At 41.9% G+C, this 21,849-nt stretch overlaps 1 protein-coding gene across 5 annotated transcripts in view; it reads left to right on the plus strand.

Moving 5' to 3' along the window:
* LOC122552699 (muscarinic acetylcholine receptor M3-like) overlaps window positions 1-21,849 on the plus strand; it is a 335,328-nt gene that overhangs the window by 166,494 nt on the left and 146,985 nt on the right. Inside the window, exon 1 of one of the 5 annotated variants that reach the window (XM_043695576.1) lies at window positions 15,950-16,019. The exons of the other annotated variants lie outside the window; for them this stretch is intronic. The gene's annotated coding sequence lies outside the window, so the exon portion shown is untranslated. Of the gene's footprint in view, window positions 1-15,949; window positions 16,020-21,849 lie in introns of those variants that run through there. 5 annotated transcript variants of the gene reach the window in all.

Below are 21,849 nucleotides of genomic sequence, written 5' to 3' on the forward strand. Positions count from 1 at the left end.
GCTCAGTATGTAATGGTCAGGTCTGGAAGAGCCCACCAGAATCCTTTTAAAAAGAGGGCAGACAAATGCAGGCAGGAGTGACATTTCTCTCCTACTCCACTCCCACCCCCACTACACAACCACAAAGAGGAAAGTGCAGGCACATCTTAAGCAGATAAGGGTCTAATATGCAAAGTGTTTACAACAGAAGTATTGTGGTATCTGCTCAGTTATATAGCACAGCGAACCAATGTACAAAGCAAAGCTAAAATGTTCAATCTTGTATCACACAATTCAAGTTTCCAAAATGAACGTTTGCCTTGTATTGTTTACATGGCACACAATCACATTAGCTATATAGCACAGTGAGTTTAAACAGTAACTGAGAGATAGTTTTGGTGCTGGCCTTTAATGGAATCAGTGTGAAAGTAAGTGTTCTCTGATAATGTCAATAAAGAAATGTTCCCATAACTGTCTTGAACCTTTCATGGAATGTCTCCCTGTTCTGTGTTAAAACTATCTTGTACAGCTGCTCTAATTATTGACAGTAAGGTGTATTATTAATCACATCAACTTGCAGTTCTGATAATATTCTGCATCACAGCAACGCTTTAACCAATGCAGGACTTTCAGTTTGAACTGTGAACTGTCTTGTGGACAGTCTTTTCCTTGAGGGACAGTTGAAGCTATAGACAATGACTGCTTCATAACTTCAACAGAAACCTAGAGCATATTTTCAAAGTGCAGTGAACTTGCATTAACCCATAGACGTAGAAACTTGTCATGTTTATAACTCACCTTCTGTTGGGTATGCTGTGTTTCCCTCATTTACGTTGTTTCCAGTCCATGCCCATTTATCCATGTGCTTCTCTGAAAGGGCAAGCATATTAGTGAAAAAGCACTCATCAATTCTACTTTTTCTGTAGGGAGGAGGGGAATGACCGTAAAACCTCAAGTCATGAACCGTTTTATCCTATTGTTATTCTGTGTAAGAACAACTCCAATTTAAATAGTGCCTTTAACATTATCCCAACACGCTTCACAGTAGTATTATAAAATGAAACTTGACACTGAGTACAAAAGGAGATATTGAAGATCAGATGATCAAAATATTGTTCAAGAGATAAGTTTTAACAAGCTTCTTAAAGAAGGAATGTAAGATGGGCAGGTTTAATGAACATATTCCAGAGTTAAGTGCCTAGGCATCTGAACGCAGAGGCACCAATTGTAAAGAGATTAAAAGCGGACATTCAAGAGGCCAGAATGGGGGATGCAAATCCCCAAATTAAAACCAAGGATGGAATAATTTAAAACCACTCTATTGCTTGACCAGTGCAAATACACAATGATGCATTTAAAGTGTTTTTGAAGGAATCCAGACAAATGTGGTTACAAGTGCGATTCAGCCCAGGCTTCTAAAAAAGAGCACAGTATTCCATTCTGGTCAAACAATAACAACTTACACTTACTTGGCACTTTTAACTTACTACAACGTATCACAGTGCTTCATAAGAGTGATAAATTATGCCCCTTGCACATTTTAAACATAAATGAACAGTGCAAAAGGGAGAAACAGATACTTGCCTGAAAGAGGGGTCAAATTACAGATGATCCCAAGCATTTTGAGCATCCTGGGTATTTATAACACACTTGAACTGGAAAATCTGGCTTTTTCCTTTCTAATAAAAATTGTTTTTTCCTAAACATTTTATTTCCAAAGTTACTTGCGTTCCTTTTTCTTTCCCTTGACTCGTCCCCTCATGTCAAACACTAACAATGCGATGCACTCTCCGGTCCGAGACAGCTTGGGAACATTCCCAGGAGATGTCACAAAAAAGCCTGTGATGACCCCCTCCAAACCTCCTGTCCAAGGCATAGATGTTGCACTACACCTTCAGGGAACCTTCTGAAAGATCCAGATTCCATGGAAGCCCAGGGCTCTATTCTTAATTGTACTTGGGCATTTTTGTCTTCCATGCTTAGATATGTTCTAGATTTTGCATAAACCTTTGTTCAGCAATGTTATTACACACCATTGGAGCAGATGGGATTTGAATGCAGACCTCCTGGCTCAAAGGTCAGGATAGTACCATGGCACCATAAGAACAATCTTTTAAATAACTTATAAACAAGTAGCAGTTTGGTGTATTTGGAAAGCCACTTTGAAATGCCCAGGTAAAAATGACTGCCAGGTAATGTTTCCTCTCCCATCATCCTGACCCCAGTTTAAATTATTGAATGTTTCATTAGTAGTATCCTGAGTCTGGAATGTTCGGGGTGAGTGATAGAAGAAGCTCCCAATACAAATGTAGGGAGTTTGCACAATGCTGGATTAATATACAAATGCATTAATGCTCATTAATTGCATAAACAATGAAGGAAGGTTTACATTGTATTCCAGCAACCCTTTCAAAACATTATTTCGTTTCTCTGCCAGGACCTCTTTTTTTCCAGTCGGTGGTTCATCAAACAAATTGCTTTCCCATTGACTTAGGACCTCCACAATGGCTCATAGCAAACATATAGTAAAACATCTCCTGTTCTTGCATCTCTTCCCAATTTTATTTTGGTGACAATCAGCACAAACTGTTTGCCGTGGCTGAGTTAGTACGGTTCTTGCCATTCAGTCAGGTGGATGTAGGTTCTAAATCCTCCTCCAAGCCTTGACCAACACAATCAAGGTTAACACTCCAGTATAGTTCTGAGGGAGGGCTGCACTGATAGACATGCTGTCTTTTGGATGAAATGCTAAAGAACAGGCCTGTTTGTCCCTTCAGGTGAATGTCAAAACATTCCGCACCACTCTTTTGAAAAAGAGCAGATGTGTTATCCTGAGCAACTATCTATCCCTCAAGCAACATCTCATAAGCTGATGATGGTGTCAAGATTGTTTTGCTGTTTCTGTACAATTGATGTGCACAAACTGGTAGTGATGTTTAAATGCCTCCTGAAGTAGTCTAGCAAGCCACTCAGCCATGTCAAATCACTACAATATCTAAAAATAATAAACCTGGATGGACCAGCTGGTATTAACCTACTGACAGTGGCAAACCCAACCCCCGAACCCTAAACCGCCCATTTTACTCGCATCTGGGGAACCAGTGCCAAAATTGGATGAGCTGTTCCATAAACGAGTCAAGTAACAGGCTGAGATGGTCAGAGTCCCAGAATCATACTTTCTCCACAATATCCCCAACCACACCATCACCATCCCTGGAAGGATCCACCAGGTGTGGTGGCTTGGCATATACAGTCAGGAGGGGATTACCCTGGGAGTCCTCAACATTTGGGCATCATGGCATTAGATCACACACAAGCAAAGAAACCTCCTGCTGATTTCCACTTGCTCCCTCCCAACTTTTTGGCGGATGGATCAGTACTCATTCACATTGGACACCAACTGGAAGAAACAATGAGGATGACAAGAGCACTGAATATACCCTAGATGGGAAAACACCAAAACTGGCTCCATAGCAGCACTACTGATTGAACAAGTTGAATCCAAAAGGATGTAGCTGCTAGGCTGGGTATGCAACTGTTCAAAAAGAGAGAAAAACGTACCTGACCCGTCCTTACCAAACTACCTTTTGCAGATGCATCGGTCCGTGCTGCATCGTTCTGCGGAGATGAAGCCCAGTCTTCACAATGAAGATGTACTTCATCTTGCTGTGCGGCATGTCTACCATGCTGAGTCAGATAAAGTTTAATCAGATCTACAACTCAAAACTATGCATCTATAAGACCTGTTGGTAATCTTCAATGAAAGAAGTATTTTCTACCATAATCTCTAACCTCATGACTGAGCATAACTCCTCAATTCCACAGTTACTATCAAACTGGGGATCAAACTTGATTTAATGGAGCATGCTGGAGGACATATCATGAGCAGCACCTGCCATATCAAAAATGAGGTGTCAATCTGCTGAAGCTACAACACAGGATTACCTACACATCAAACAGCAGATGTAGCTCATAATAGGCAGGACTAAGGGATCCCATAACAAATGCATTAAATCTAAATATCTGCCATGTCCTAACTCTTATTTAAACAACTCATTGGAGGAGGATGTATCACAAATATCTAGACCCTCAATGAAAGGGAAGATCAACGTGTCAGTGCAAAAGGTAAGTTTGAAGCGTTTGTATCCATCTTCAACCAGAAGCGCCCAGAGGACTTTTCAATTTGACCTTCTCCTGAGGTCCTCAGCATTCCAGATGCCAGTTTTCAATTTGATTCATTTCCAATATTATTAAGAAATGAATGAAAGCTAGAGACAACAGTTACAAAGCTTGTCCTGCCTGGCAATGTTGTAAATTGCTGGGGTATGCCATGCACAAAAATTAAAACAAATCCAATCGGACCAATTACTGCACTATCAGTGCATTCGTGATCATTAGCAAAGTGATGGGAGACTTCATTGACATTGGTCAAATATAGATAAAAAAACTGAATTCCAGAAATGAGATAAGAAAGGCATTAATTTGATCAGGTACAGCATCAAGGAGCCCCAGCAATAACTGAAATCAATAGGAGTCAAGTGGGACTTATCTTTACTGGTTGGAGTATTACCTCGCACAAAGGAAGATGTTTGTGGTAAAGGAGCACTAACCATCTCAGTCCCAGAACATCACTACACAGGCTCTTCAGCACAGTGTTCAAATATCTTCAGCTACTTCATCAATGACTTTCCCTCCATCATAAGCTCACAAGTGAGAATGTTTGCTGTTAATTGTATGATGTTTGACACCACTCGCAACTCCTCAGATACTGAAGCAGACTGTCTCGATATGTAGCAAGAGTGGGACAACATCACAGCTTGAACTGCTAAGATTTCCAGCACACTCGCCCAGTGAGGTATAACGTAGTGATTCTCAACCTGTTCCCTTCAGCAGTTTCCTTTCATGTTGTAAGAATTCACCAAACTGCTTTCAAACAATGCAACCTTTTTTTCTGTATGTGGATATAATAATCTAAGAAATAGAGCTGAAGTAGACCACCAAACCACACCCACCAAACAACTCCACTGCCCTATGGCTGACCACTTCAACTCCCCTTCCCACTCTGCCAAGGACATGCAAGTCCTGGACAACCTCCCCTGCCAAATCCTAGGCACCCGACGACTGGAGAAAGAACACCTCACCTTCTGCCTTGAGATCCGCCAACCACACAGCATCAATGTTGACTTCACCAGTTTCCTTATCTCCCCTCCCCCCACCTCATCCCAGATCCGACCCTCCAACTCTCCACTGCCTTTTGAACTGTCCTACTTGTCCATCTTCCTTCCCACCTATCTGCTTCACCCTCCCCTCTGACCTATCACTATCACCCCCCTCCACCTGCATCTGCATATTGCCTTCCCACCAACTTGCCTCCACCGTCCCATTTATCTCTCAAATCCCTTCCCCCCACCAAAATTCCTGATGAAGGGCTTATGCCGAAACGTCGATTCTCCTGCTCCTCGGATGCTGCCTGAATTGCTGTGCTTTTCCAGCGCCACACTTCTCAGCATCAAAGAGATGAGAGAACAAAATCCATTGCAATCTTTAACATATTCAACAACGGAGCATCCACAAGCTTCTGAGGTAGACAATTCCAAAGATTCACAGCTCATTGAGTGAAGAAATTTCTGCTTATCCTAGCCCTACATGAACACCCTTTGCGTTTCCATGACGATGGAAGCAGCCTGTTCGTGCCTGGCCTGTCAAGCCCCTTCAGAATCATAAGCAAACTATTGCAGATGCTGGCAATCTGAAATAAATACAGGAAGTATGGGAAAAATTCAGCAGGTCTGCAGAGAGAAACAGTTAATGTTTTGAATCGATTATGATTCTTCTTTGGAACTGGAGGAAGGTATAAATGTGATGGATTTTATACACTGGAAGTGGGGGCAGGAAGTGATACTAGGAAAAGCAACACATTTTATTGGAGCATGTGAGCCAAGTTATAGGAGAAACTATTCAATTGGAGAACATGATGGAACAGGGTGAGTCATGAATGGGAACTCTATTCAAGTCTGAGCTTATGATGGAGGGAAAGTCATTGATGAAGCAGCTGAAGATGTTTGAACGCAGTGCTGAAGAGCCTGTGTAGTGATGTAGTGCCTAATAACTACAATCACCTTCCTTTGTGCAAGGTAATACTCCAACCAGTAGAAATATTTCCACTTGACTTCCATTGACTCCAGACCTATATTCAAGGAAGAAACAGAAACCTTCAGACTGCCCTAATGGAGGAGCTGGAGATGTAGAGATTAAGTTCACGGAAAGTAAAGAGGAGCAATTAAGAAACTGTAAATTGTTAAAACAATGGAGAGCAACAGAAGGGTCATAGAATCAAATGGAAGAGACTGGAGAAAAGGAGAAAAAAATAGAGTTAAAATATAAGGAACAAAATTCAATGGAGCAAGAGCAAATGGCAATGCTGTTCCACATGGACATTCCTGTTGTGGACTTTGGTGGGTAGGTGCTTGAGGTTGGGGGACTATGAGGAGGGAACATTGTGGAGAGAAGCTCTGTAGAGGATGTGAGGTTAGTGAAAGCCTGGAAAGGGTGGTTTGATACTCAGCAGTGGTCCTGTGAGTGTTGTTGAAGCTGCATTCATCCAGGTAAATGGACAGAGTTCCATCAGACTCTTGACTTAGAGGGTATGCAGGCTTTAGGAAGACAGAAGTAAATTGCTACCCTCACAATTCCCAGGTGTTGACCTGCCTTGGTGGCGATAGTAATTATTTGGGTGTTTAGTTAAGTTTCTGGCGATCCCCAGGATGTTGAGGGTTGGTATTGTCAGTGAATGACAAGAGGCGGGGGTAGGGACTGTGGTTAAACTATATCTTACTAGGAAAATTTATGGCATTAAAGGAAACCATTCAGCCCACTTTGCCCCTGCCATCCACTAGATATTCTATTCAGTATTATCCCACATTGCTGCTCTTAGTCTGTAGTCCTTTAGCCCAAGGAAGTCAAAGTGCACATCCAAGGGCATTCTAAATATGTTGTGGGTTTCTGCTTGTACTGACCTTGAGTGAATTCCATATTCCAAAACTGACTGGCATGAAAAAGTACCCCTCAACTCTGCTCTAATCCTTCCATTGATTACTTCGAATCTGCATCTCAAAATGTCCTTTCTGTGAATGGAAATAGACCTTGATACCCCATTATTTTGTCGTCCTCCTTTTACAATGTGGGTTCAAGCAGTTTTAGTCTAAATGTTGTCCAGGTCTCTCTTGACAGAGGCTTGGATGGTAACATTATTTGTAGAGCTGTGAATAGAGGGCTCTTATGGTACAGTGGTAGTGTCCATGCCTAAAAAGTTCAAAATCGTACAACACCAGATTATAGTCCAACAGGTTTATTTGAAAGTAGCGCATTCAGAGCGCTGCTCCTTCATTAGGTAGCTGCCTGATGAAGGAGCAGCGCTCCGAAAGCTCGTACTTCCAAATAAACCTGTTGGACTATAACTTGATGTTGTGTGATTTTGAACTTTGACAACGCCATCCAACACCAGCACCTCCACATCATCTGAATCAGATGTCCTGGGTCCAAGTCCCATCTGCTTCAGAAGTGTGTAATGACATCTCTGAACAGGTAGATTTGGGAAAATATCTCAAACTGAATATGTCTAAATACCGTGCAGCCGTCAATGAATATCCTGATTTCTGAACTTTCAGATAGAGGGAAAATGATTGATGGAGCAACTGCAGATAGCTGGACCCATGACATGACGCAGAAAATCTCTGCACCAATATACTGGGATTGGAAAAATCGGTCTCCTACAATTGCAATTGAATTTCTTTTTTGCTAAGTACGACTGCAGCCACTGAAGAGGTTTCCCCCGATTCCCATTGACTTCAGGTTAACTGTGTTTTACAAATTGGTTATATTGACATAAGACTGCAACTTCAACCTTAGCTACTAAAATTGTGCATTTATGTATGTCTAGCCATTTATGTCCTCAACCATTAAATTAATTTGCTGCTGTTTGTATCGATCAAGCCCGGGATCTCCTATACCGCATCTGGCATTGCTTGTACAGCAGTTACACCCTGTCTTATCCCTCTCTCTATATATATTTAAGGACACACAAAAAATGCTGGGTCAGCCAGCAAGGCCTACACCCGTGAATGAGTAAATGAGAAAATCTGATATGCAATCAACTATGTTTAAACGACTTACCTGAATGCAAATACAAATTCAATGAAAACTGCTCATATTAATTACTCAGGTGGCATGAAGTAGAAACCTCCATGAGAGAAAGGCGATTAAAAGTGAAGCTGTTCAACCTGGGAAAAGAACAAGTGATTGGATTGAATAAACACATATGATAGGAGCAGGGTTTGGAATAATCAAAACTTAAACAAATTGGCAGTAAAATATCAGAAGGTTGTTCCCTTGAGTTTGTTTCTCTTGCCAAGATAAAGTTTGAGACACCATTCAGATTCATAAAACAATATAAACACCAGGAAGTCAGTCATTACAGCACAGAATTTGGCCATTCAGTCCATCATTTCTCAGTCAACTCTGTAGAACAATCCAGTCAGTCATTGCCCAAACCATTGCTCTTCAATATTATTTCCGCGAATTCCTACCCAATTCTCTTTCTTTATGGACCAGACCAAATGCCTTCCAAACGTATTGAGGAGATAACCTAGATCTGAACTTTTATCTTATTTCAATGCTAGGGTAAGGCCCTGTGTTCCAGATGTGATGCAGTTGGTCAAACTACTAGGCTTTAAACAAAACAGACTTCATTCTTACATCACAGTTCAAATACAAACAGAAAAAGAATTGGAATAACTTTACTGCTATTGAAATACTTAATAAAAAAATGAACTACTATTTATCAACTTTTCCATTATAGCAGCACCCCTTAAATGTATCCTTTGCAAAAACAAATTCAGCAGAACAGACTTCCCTCAGCTGCAAATGTCTACAGTCCAGCGGAATGATATACCAAAAGAATTAATCTAGCAGGAAAGAGGGAATTCAAGCTTTTGCAGCAGCAGCAGAGAGAGCTGTATTTCACAGCTTCCACTCATAACCCCAACTTCAACAATGGAAAGCAACTTGTGTGACTCTGCCTCCATCCACTCATGCTGCTTTTGTCTACTTTAAAAAAACCCAAAGCTTTCCACACAGCAGACACCTCGGCACCAGATTTATAACATTTGTCTTCAAGAGATACAGGACAGAACAAATCTTTCTTTAAAAACGTGTCTCACCATACTTTTGAGAACATTGATCATATCTGCTTCCATCACAATTGTAGGCAACATGTGTCAGGTCATCACCACTCACTGAATTCAAAAAGATGCTTCTTGACAACCCACTACATTCTAACCAAAAACCTTACTTTTTTTTTAAGATTACATGCAGTGTGTAAACTTAGTCTTTGTACAAAAGCTAATGGGAACAGATACTTGCTTGTCCATCTTATCTAAAACTGTGATAACTTTGTATCAAATCTCCCATCATTATCCTATGTTCCAAGAGCAATCCCAGCTTCGTCAGCCTAATCTTGCAGATAGAATCCTTCAGATCTGGAACCATTCTGATAAATCACTTCTGTGTCTTATCAAAGATCCCACTAAAGTGTTGTGACTGGAGCTAGATACAGTAATCTAATTTGAGATTTATAAAGCTCATTACTTCACTGGTTATGTACTCAACACATCTATTCATTTATAACTCCTATGCGTTGTTAATTTGTCTCTCAATATGGACTGCCACCTCCATGGATCAACATTAATGAATACCAAATTCCCTTTGTCCCTACACACTCTATAGCTCTGAGGGATGATGTTTGTACTGCTTCTCACTATCACTTTGCTAAAATGAATCAATTTGTACTTCTGTGTTAAATTTTATATGCCATTTGGGTGCCCATTCATCTCAACTATCGATGTCCTGGATAAGCAGCTCTGTATCATTCTCACTGTTTGCCACTCCTCCAAGTTTGGTATCATTGAGCAGCTTTTGAAATAATGTTCTATAACTAGGATTTTATGCAGAAGCATGTCCTATGGCCAAAAATTATTTTATGCCCATCATTTTGCAATCTCTCTGATAACTTTCTCTGCTGCTAAAGAAGATTGGATTATTATTGTAAGCACTTATGTCATCTCCACCCCTACTTGGTTCAGTAACCTGTATACATGCCATCTGACCCAGGTGACTTGTAGTCATAGAGTCATACAGCACAGAAACAGACACTTCACCCAACTCATCCATGCTGACCAGGTCTTCTAACATGATCCAGTCCCATTTACCTGCATTTGTCTCATATTCTTCTGAATGTTTCCACGTCATATACCCATCCAAATGACTTTTTATTATTGTAAGTGTACTGGTCTCGACCACTTCCTCTGGCAGCTCATTCCGTATAGACACAACACTCCATGTGAAAATGTTGCCCCTCAGGTCCCTTTTAAATCGTGCCCCCCTCTCCTTAAACCTATGCCTTCTAGTATTGGACTCCCCTACCCTGGGGAAGAGACCTTGGCTATTCATATTATTATGCCCCTCACGATTTTATATGCTCCTTTTGAGAAAACGTTTCAGCCTATCCAACCACTGTAAAACGTACAGTGTAAATCAATGTAAATAACGTACATGTAAATCAATGTAACACGTTTTTGCATCCTTTCCAACAAGATCCTTCCTATAGTAGGGCATCCAGAATTTGACACTGTGCTCCAAATGTGGCCTAACTAATGTCTCGTACAGCTGTAACATGAGACCCCAACTCCTGTACTCAATAAGACAAGAAAAAACTGCAGATGTTGCAATCCAGAGCAGGCAAACATGAGGCTGAAAGAACACAGCAAGCCAGGTAGCATCAGGAGGTAGAGAAGTCGATGTTTTGGGTATAACCCTTCTTGTCCTGAAGAAGGGTTAATACCCAAAACATTGTCTTCTCCAACTCCTGATGCGGCCTAACTTGCTGTGTTCTTCCAGCCTCCTGTTTGTTCCTGTATTCAATGCTCTAATCGATGAAGGCAAGCATACCAAACGTTTTCTTCACCGCCCTGTGCACCTATGAAGCCACTTTCAAAGAACTGTGTACCTTCAGCCCTAAGTCTATCTGATCAACAGCACTACCCAAGGGCCCTACCATTACCTGTGTAAGTCCTGCCCTGGTTTCTCTTACCAAAATCCAACATCTCGCAGTAATCTAAACTGAATTCCATCTGCCATACCTCAGTTGATCAAGATCTCTTTGTACTCTTAGATAACCTTTGTCACTGTCCCATATACCACCAATTTTGGTGTCATCCACAAACTTGCTAACAATGCTTCTTATATTCTCATCCAAATCATGGATGAATAACAGTAGACCCAGCACAGATCTTTGCAGCATATTGCTGTTCACAGGCCTCCAGTCTGAAAAGCAGTCCTTCACCACCACCACCCTCTATCTCCTACCTTCAAGTCAATTTTGTATCCAGCTGGCTAGTTATCCTTGTATTCATGTAATCTAAACTTGCTAACTTATCTACCATGTGGAACATTGTCAAATGCCCTGCTGAAAAAAACATGATGAGGTGACCAAGGAGATAGATGAAGGCAGAGTGGTAGACGTTGTCTATATGGATTTCAGCATGGTTTCCCATGCAGAAAGCCATGTTGATTATTCCTAATCAACCCCTTTCCAAATGCATGTAGATCTGTCTCTCAGAATCCCCTCCAAAAACTGTCTGTAGTTCCCTGGCTTTTCCTTGCAGCCTTTCTTAAATAATGGCACAAATTTAGCCACCCTCCAGTCTTCTGGCACCTCACCAATGGCTGTCAATGTCACAAACATTTCTGCTAGGTACCCCACAATTTCTTCCATAGCTTCCTGCAATGTCCTGGGGTTTATCTACCTTTATGTATTTTAGGACATCCAGCACCTCCTATTCGGAAATGTGGACTCTTTTCAAGCTATCACTATTTATTTCCCCGAGTTCCCTAGCTTCCATGTTTTTCTCTACAGTAAACACTGACGTGAAATATTCATTTAGATTTTCACTCTCATCTCCTGTGGTTCCACATGTAGGCTTTAGGGGGCCCTATTTTCTCCCTAGTTACTCTTTTGCCCTAACTATAGTTGTAGAATCTCTGTGAATTCTCCTGAACCTTACCTACCAAAGCTACCTCTTGTCCCTTTTTTACCCTCCTGATTTCCCTTTTAAGTGTCCTCCAAAAGAGATTCACTTGATCCCAGCTGTCTATATCTGACAAATCCCTCTTCTTTCTTGACACGAGCCTCAATATCTCTAGTCATTTAGTGTTCCCCATTCCTGCCAGCCTTGCCTGTCATACTAACAGGTACAGGCTGTTCCTGAATTCTCATTATCTCGCTTTCGAAAGCCTCCCACTGGCCAGATCTCCTCTAACCTGCAAGCAGCTTCCCCCAATAAGTGTTTGAAAGTTCCTGTCTAATACCATCAAAATTGGCCTTGCCCCAATTTAATACTTTAACTTGTGGACCAGATCTATCCAGTCTAGGCATGGCCATCCTATGTATTGCCTTTACCATCTCGACCTTTATCAGTATTTTGTTAGTATTGAGTAAACACTGACAAAAAGTATGAATAAATTATTCTAGCCCTGTCCTGTTCTGTTTTTTGAGCACGTATCACCCTCTAACTCTGCAACTAGAATGCACTTTGCCATTTCGACCCATGTGCATGTCAAAAGAAGATTTCTGTGTTGCCTTTTATGTTCACTGCCATTCTATTTTAGTCAGTGTCCTTTGCTTGCCTTATTTTTGTTCAAACTCTTTAATTCTGGCCATTTGTTCAATCGAAATTATGATTGCTCCAAATGAATTTTTTGCTTCAGTTTTCACTAAGGAAAGGGACCTTGTTGTGAATGAGAATTTTGAGGAGCTAGGATACAGGCTTGACCAGATCAAGATCGATGAAGTTGATGTGCTGGAAATTTTGGAAAATATTAAGATTGATAAGTTCCCAGGAGCAGACCAGATTTATCCGCGGCTGTTCTGGGAAGCGAGAAAGGAGATTGCTAATCCACTGGCAAAGATCTTTGCCTCCTCACTCTCCATGGGAGTCGTACCCAAGGGTTGGAAGGAGGCGAGTGTTGTTCCTCTTTTCAAGAAGGGTAATAGGGAAATCCCTGGCAATTGCAGACCAGTCAGTCTTACGTCTGTGGTCAGCAAAGTTTTGGAAAGCATTCTGAGGGATAGGATTTATGACTATTTGGCAAAGCATAGCATGATTAAAGGCAGTCAGCATGGCTTCGAGAGGGGCAGTCATGCCTCACAAATCATATTGAGTTCTTTGAGGAGGTAACAAGATCCCTCAAAGTGGATAGGGTTGTTAAGAAAGCATATGGTGTTTTGGCTTTCATTAATGGGGGATCGAGTTTAAGAGCCGCAAGATTTTGCTACAGCTCTACAAGTCCCTGGTGAGACCACACTTAGAATATTGTGTCCAGTTCTGGTCGCCCTACTATAGGAAAGATACAGAGGCTTTGGAGAGGGTGCAAAGGAGGTTTACCAGGATGCTGCCTGGACTGGAGGGCTTGCCTTATGAAGAAAGGTTGAATAAGCTCGGACTTTTGTCTTTGGAGAGAAGGAGGAGGAGAGGTGACCTGATCAAGGTATACAAGATAATGAGAGGAATAGATAGAGTCATTAGCCAGAGACCTTTGCCCAGGGCAGGATTGACTGGTACAAGGGGTCACAGATTTAAGATATTAGGAGAAACGTATAGAGGGGACGTCAGAGGAAGGTTCTTTACACAGAGAGTTGTGAATGCATGGAATGCGCTGCCAGCGTTGGTGGTGGAAGCAGAGTCACTGGGGACATTTAAGCGACTGCTGGACATGCACATGGATAGCAGTGAGTTGAGAGGTGCGTAGATTAAGTTATTATATTTTACATTAGGATTAAACCTCAGCACATCGTGGGCCAAAGGGCCTGTTCGATGCTGTACTTTTCTATGTTTTATTGACCGCCATGCCTTCAATTACCCAGGCTCTCAAATTCCCACTTTACGACTTCCCAATTTCACTTTCCTCTTTGAAGACACACCTTAAAATCTGTCCCCTTAATTAAATTTATGATAATTCGACTTAGTATCTCTGTCTGAGGCTCAATGTCACATTTTGTTTTATAATCCTACTTTGTCGTGCTTTCAAACCATTTCATTGATATAAAGGTAAGTTGTGATTGTTGATGTGTTGAAAACATGGCTAGAACTTACCATTTACAAAGGTAACCATGTTTGATGGACTGATTGGAAACTTGCAGCACTACCTCAGAAACCATGTTTTATGGCTTATATTCTCTCAATGACTCCTCCTAGCTTTCCAACATTTTGGACATACAGTAGCAACAACAAATAATATTTTTTTGTATCGGTCCTTTTCACAAAGTAAAGCATTCAAGGAACCTATTAAGGGTATGATATCAAAGGGGTTTTAATGCCAAGAAATCAGGAGTTACTAGAACAGCTGAAAACTTATTCAAAGAGGTGAGTTTAAACAGTAGTTAGGGAGGTGTAGAGGTTTAAGGCTTCCAGTGTTTAGAGTCTTGGCAACTGAAGACACAGTCATCAATGATGGAGCAGGTAACATGGAGGATATGCAGGACTTTAGAATTTGAGGAATGCAGATATCTTGGGGAGTTGTAGGTCTGGAGGAGGTTACAGTGATAGAGAGAGGTGAGGCTATGGAAAGATTTGAAAACAAGGAAGAGAATTTTAAAACTGAGAGATTGTCAGATGTAAAATCACACACATTATGAAACTGTAGCTGAAGTTATGAGTAATAAAACAAATGTCAGATCTAAATAAGGAGAAATAATGCATCACTGGGCGACTACACAAACACTTCAATGTTTATTGATCTCATAAACAAAGGAACCTTACATTTTGTCACAGCAATCTCTTTGGCTTCCAAACCAGTAAATGTTCCAAATCTGCTGCCAGCCCGAAAAGATACTTTAGACCCAGAAATAATGCGTTGCCATTGGGAGGTTGCAATAGGATTGCATGTAATTGCCCTTCTAATTGTCATTTGCTGCTCCTACTGACCACCCTCACCATTGTCCTTCCAATGGCTGCCATTAGTTTTAGATATTTGCCCTTAAAGAAGTTTTTTCACCTCATAAATCGACCTGCACATATTCCCTAAAGGTTCAGTTAATGGTCAGTTTTGTTGATATTCCTAATTTCTTTTGCAGTTTACTCAGTTTAACCTCCACAATGTAATCAGTGCGCCCTTGCAGCTGAATCTTCAGCCTATCTTTTAGTGTAACAGACCCTGGTATGATTGCTGATTGGAAACAACAGTAATCCACTAAAGTGAACATCATAAACTAGCTTGATGATAATCCTAGAAACATGCCATCAGGCTGTCAAACATCTGGCTGAAAATAAAACATTTACATTAGCAGTTCTACACAAGGGGACTGCCGGATTGTTTCATAAGATATTTTCACAGATGTGAGCATCATCTGTTAGGCCAATATTTATTGCCCATCCCTAACGCCTCTTGAGAAGCTGGTCATGAGCTAACTTCTTGGCTTCTCCCGTTCCAGGATTCCATCCCAATGACACTAAAGGAGTGACAGTATAGTTCCATGGCAGGATGGAGAGTGTGACTTGGAAAGGAACTTGCAGGTGGTGGCACTCTCATGCAGCTTCTATCTTTGTGCTGGAGGTCATGGATTTGGAAGGCATTGTCAAAGGAGCCTTGGTAGGTTGCTACAATGTGTCTTGTAGATGGTGTGTGCTACTGCCTCTCTGCGTCAATCTTGGAGGTTGTGAATGTTGAAGATAATGGACGGAGTGCCAACCAAGTGGACTGCTTTGACCTGGATGGCATCAGTCTTCTTGAATGCTGTTGGAAGTGCACCCAACCAGGAAGTGGACACATGAGTAAAACAATAAGCAGAGGGATCTGACATAAGGCTAAATGTACAAATGAGTTGATTTGCCTCAATAGCACAAAGTCTCTTTATATGACATAGTTAGATTCAACTAGCAGATGATGCTGAGTGCTCAAACTCTTGACTGGCAACACGTTCAGTTCTGGTAAGCTTCGGCTTTTAAAACTGTTGTCTTTTATAGGCCATTACTGCTGCTGCTTAGAATAAATCCATGTACCAGGCTGTTTACTGTCAAAGAAAGAAATTGTCGCCAGGGCCATTGGTTTACAATAACTGAGGCAGACTGATTTTTTTTTATTAGATGGGATTATGGAATTTTTACTTGCCATTTGCAGCTAGTAATCTGCAAATCCATTTTTCCATGAACACTGTAATTCAAACATTTGATCGTCATGAAACAAAAATGACAATACTTTCTTGAGGGAAGTATTAAAGATATTATTTCTCAACAAAACTCTGTGAAATTATATCCGATCTGTAAACAGTGCTTGTAGTTGGATGAACAGCTCTTCAACTTAAAACAAAATCTCCATTTTCTGCAGGCCATGGGAGTAAGCCAAGAGTTGCCAAGAACGTATTTTAAGGCACATAGCATGACCCTGAAATCAAGTTGACAGCACTAGCTGTCTTTTTTTTTAAAAATCATACATAAAGTGGAAATAAATTCCAAGTGACAGATCCACAGATCAGCCATTCAATGTTTAAAGAAATTCCTGGGGTATTAGACTGCTGAATTGGATATAAGAACATATGAAACATAGGAGTAGGTGTAATCCATTCAGACTCCTTTAACCTGCTCCAACATTCCATAAGAACATCACTGATCTGATTATGGTCATAACTCCACTTTCATGTCTGCTGTATACCAAACCCTCCCCCAAGTCCCAACAACCCTCAACATCATAACCATTGACTCCCTCATACATTAAAGAAAAATCTTTCAAACTCAGCCTTGAATATATTCAGTTCACTGTGTGTCTGGGATAGAGAATGCCAAAGATTAAGAGCACCTTGAAGAAATTCTTCCTTATCTGTTTTTAAATGGGGGGACCCCTTATTTTTTAAAATTATAAGTGCCTTTATCAAGTAAACACCCTTTTGTTTGCTTTGGAGAACGGGATGGAATTTCTCCTGACATTGAGTGCGAAAAGGAATTTCCCACTTGGACCTGTTTATTTTTCCCTGTGGTTAGAGTTAAGTATATTGTCTCCATTGCCACACCCTGATTTCCAGGCAGGCAGAGATTCTGTAAAGATGGGTACCATAGTGTTGGGCCATGCCTATCAACTTTGAACCTACTGTGATATTTTACCAGAGGAGGGGGAAGCATCATGTGGCCTGCTCACCCTTAGGTCTTTTGAGATCTTTCTCTGCCAAAGTAACAACCACTTAAGGTCCTCCTCCCTACGTCACTGATATTTGACCAGCAATGGGATGTGTCCATGCTACATGGTGGGAATGGCAGGTGAAAGACCAGACAGCATCTTTCACCAAGTTGATAGTCCTCCAAGTGCAGTCGATGTTTGGCTCAGCAGACAGCCTTTTGTGGATTGAGGGGAAGGGTATCCTTCCTGTTCACCTCATGGCCAACAGAGTCTATGTCCAGAATAAACACTACCATCAAAGGTAAATTGGCTGGCCTGTAATTGCTGCAATTATTCTGACAACCTTTCTTCTTCGAGACTGTAACGTTTGCCATTGAACAAGACTATAATGTTTGCAACTGAATAAGGCTGTCGTGTTTGCAATTTCCACCTATCCAGTACCAAATGTTACATAAGCAGACTGACAATTTGGAAGCATTGGGGTGATCAAAGGAAGTAGTAGTGAGGGAGAACTGGGTGTAACCAACATACATGGGGAAATTGATACCGTGCTTTCTGATGAAGGCAGCACATGGCTGAGAAATAAGAAAGGGCCAAAGATAAACCAAAGGTTATAGTGCAGGAACAGGAACAGAGGAGATTGCAACGGATTCTCAGATTACAGTAAATTAAATAGTGCCCTGCTGGATGGTGTTGGAGAGGCATTAGAGAAGGAATACAAACAACACAGTAACAAGGTATTAATTGATTGGAATCATGAACTGATGATTCAGTTTCCATCTGGAAATATATTTTGCTTGTTTATCACAGTTAAGCAAATTTTGTGCCAAATTACAGGAAGTATACATATTTTTTAAAAACTGAGATATAAATTCATATGACAAGCTGTATTAGAGAAAGCATCTGAGACCTGAAAGTTTCCTAGGTTCAGCTGGATCTGGCAAGCCTGGTGTATGCATGTGGCAACCGACGCAAGTGAATTTGACCATCAGCAAGTCTGACAGACTTGGAGTTTTTAATGACAGTCCCACATGGAAAGTCTGATCATTCAGTTCACCAGTTAGTAAGAGAGTTAACCACAGAATATCCCAAAGAATGAAATCACTTCAGCTTTTCTGCAACTTTTCTCTGGACTCAGTGGCTTACAGTTTGGATTGCACCCAAAGGACTGGAGACAAATCAATTTGGGGCCAATTAGGCAGTTCATTGACCTTACTTGAGAGCAGAGACAATGGATTGTGGAGCTGGGAGGGAGTAGGTTCAGTGAAAAACAATTAACGTACCTCCCTTTAAGGACTAAAGGATTGACTATTGAGAGCCTGATGAATTTAATTTGCATATGGAAAGCCATGGGCCAAATGCCAGGCTTACACATCCTAATGCTCAATTGAGTCATTGTAACTGCTAATGACAGCAATCTTAGCACAGGAAAGCTATATGTATACACACAGAGTACTATTCTGGACACTTAGAGGCACCCATTTCATAAGATTATCATATAAAGCAAAACTAGGTTGACTAAATTTGTGTTCTCTTGAGAGGACATTACATTGTACAAAGTATAATGTTCTGACAGGGCTTGAATAGACTGGATGCATGGATGGTATTCACCCTAGCTAGAATAGGGGAAGGGTCTATAGCAAGGGTCACACTGTCCAGATACAGGGTATACCATTTAGGTCTGAGATAAGGAGATATCTTCACTCAGATGGCGGTCACCCTGTGGAATTCTCTACCACTTAAGACAGCGGAGGCCTATTCACTGACTATTTTTATGAAATATACCATGTTCTAAACACTAGAGATATCAAGGTGCATTGGGAGAGATTGGGAGAATGGTATTGAGATAGAGGATGAGTCATGATCATATTAATTTGCAGAATGGCCTATTCTAGCCCCTATTTTCTGTGGGTGGTATCTTGTAGGAGTCTGACTTGGATTGTCATGAGACATATGGCACAATTGTGCGAGAAATCTGGAGAGGCCCATTCCAATGTTAGGAGCATCTTTTAAGCAAGTTCTGACATCAAGGCAATATTCTCACTAGGGAGCGGCGAAATGCCTATGAAGGGGTTTATTGCTTGTTTAAGATATTGTCAACTGCAAATCTCACTTCGTTTTATGCAGCATCTCATCCTATTGCCCACTGCAAGCAAACTCAACACTGACAATTCTCAACATGAAAGTCAGAGCAGGGACCTGGAGTCAGCTCATCACTGACTTCAAACATTCTCTATGTTCCTCACCACACAACAGTGTCTTCAGGCATGATCCATGGGCAACAGCCACACGCACACTGGTATGTGATGATTACCACCCCTCAGGATTCCCATGGCACCTCTCCATTTCAGTTGCAGGACACTTAGGAAGCACAGACCCAGCATTGCATGGCACACTAGTTACTAGCTTTGAAAGGCTGCTGTAAGGACATAACACCAGCTCATGGTTTGGATCTGCCTGCATTTCAGGGATGCTCGCTTGCTCACACATGCTCACTTGCTCAGAGCCTACCTGCATGCTCACAGCATTCCTGCCTGGCCTTATCAGTGAGCACTGTCACACAACCTGGCAGTTTGCCTTGCTGCTCAGCAGTCCTCGGTCATGTCAACCTTGTTGTTCAGCAGAGTGAGGTCAATCTCCCACCATGGGTGAGGAGCATACCCAGCAAACAGATTGCATGTGCAGCAAGCAAGCAGCCATGGCTCAATGTCATCTGGGAATGGTCCTCACTGAAATCCATGGAGACACCCCTTAGTAAGAGGCTCCTGGCACAGAAAGGGGCAACTCCAAGTACCAATCCAGGGCCATAGTCAGGCATCCAGTCAGGATGTACTTAGGGAGGAGGTCCATGCCTCTGCTGTCCAGGGAGTGGGTCACAGTCAATCCTGTAGCTCCATATTGGCCAGTCCAGTGAGGTGTAGAGAAGTGAGTGAAGAGTGGGTTAAGGCTAACTGAGTAGGGAAGATGTCCAGGTATTAGTGAGGGGTGGGGACACTCCTAGCCTGGGGAGAGCCTTCGGATTGAGATCATTTCCCCTTTGTGCTCTACATTGGTTCCACAATTTGCAGCCTTCTGGCCACCTCCTCCTCACCATGGATGTGCAAGCATCAGGACAGTCTAAAGGCTCCACTGTGTGTTTGAAAAGAGTCTGATACAATCTCCATCCACCACCACCTTCTTGGCTCTTTGAACAACTTATCATTGCGGCATAAATGTCAGAATGGTCTGATTGGGCAGAATGGCCTGTTTCTATTCAATATCTGTGATGCAATGTTATATAATTAATGGGGAGGTTAGGGCCTGGAGACGCAAATGGTCACCTTATTGCCTCATGACCTTTGGCAATAAACACGAGCACTGACTTGGAAGAGTGCTGTCACCAGGCACCATATCCCTGCGGTGAATGCTCTAAAGGTTATTGGATAATTCAGGAGAAACGGTGCAGCCATGTGGCATTAGGTGCTGTTTTTCTGAAGCCAGAAATTGTCAGGGATTACTCTGCCAAGCCCTAAGACTGACATAGGCACAGGCACAGTATCACCCCCTTTAAATTGTGTGTGCGCATACACTCAGTTTCAAGCGGATGTGGCCCGTGGGGAGATAGGAATCAGGGAAGAAGAGGAGAGGAATGGGACTCAGAAGGAGGGGAGTATTGGCTCCTGGAAAGTGGGGAGAAAGGGGAGATCAAGACCCAGGGGAGATTGCGTCGCGACCTCAAAGGAGTTGAGAGGAAAGAGAGCTGGGAGGGCAACATGAAAGAAGGAAACACAGGGGGAGATGGCCTCCTGGGTCCTCCTTGTCTCCCTCCAACCCCATGGCTTCTGGCTTCTCTTCCCTCCTCATCCCACATCCAGCATTCCCTCTTCTCCCTGCTCAAATCCATCTTAAAATTGCATGATCTTCCCTGTAAATCCTACACGATGATGTATTGTTTGGAACCATGCGCACATGCTTTCCAAAAATGTGCAATGTGCTCACATGCGTAGTTGCCTGCAGTTACAGATGTCAGCAAACATGGCAGAACGGTGACAAAATCAGAAATCAGGTTGGGCAGCCCCTGTGGAGAGAAAACACAGTTAATGTTATGGGTCCAGTGACCCTTCTTGAGAACTGCCTAAACATAATGTGGTTATTCCCATCCTGCCAATCCCTTCATTCTCCACCTCCTTTTCCTCTGTGATTGCAATACGTCCTCCCCTGAATTTAATTTACTGTCAGTCTCGGTGACCTTATATGGGTCGTCCTCAATCTGACGAGCTGTGAGGCACCAAATGACTGTATAACTATTGTGCAAAAGTGATTATACTTCTACTACCTTGGCGACAAAGCACTTTGGCAAGTTCCTTCTCTCCTTCTTCTTTCCTTCTGTCATTCCTTCCTTCATTCCTTCCTCTTGATTCATGCATTCCGTATTCTTCTGTTATGAACTGACATTATTTTGCCATGAGCTAGTCAATAATAATAACATTGATCATTAATTACATAATTTTTTTTCATATACACACACTAGTGAAAATTGCTTTTGCGTTTGCAGGTGTAGCTGTATATTTAAAGTTATGAGCCCAGTCCCTGTAGATGCCAAATGACGATTTGGGGATATGTCAAAGCAAAACTGTGGTTGCTTGCAGAGAGGTGTCTGAAAAGTCTTTC

The sequence above is a fragment of the Chiloscyllium plagiosum genome, chromosome 9 (assembly GCF_004010195.1).
Source record: "Chiloscyllium plagiosum isolate BGI_BamShark_2017 chromosome 9, ASM401019v2, whole genome shotgun sequence".
NCBI classification, from domain to species: Eukaryota; Metazoa; Chordata; class Chondrichthyes; order Orectolobiformes; family Hemiscylliidae; genus Chiloscyllium; species Chiloscyllium plagiosum.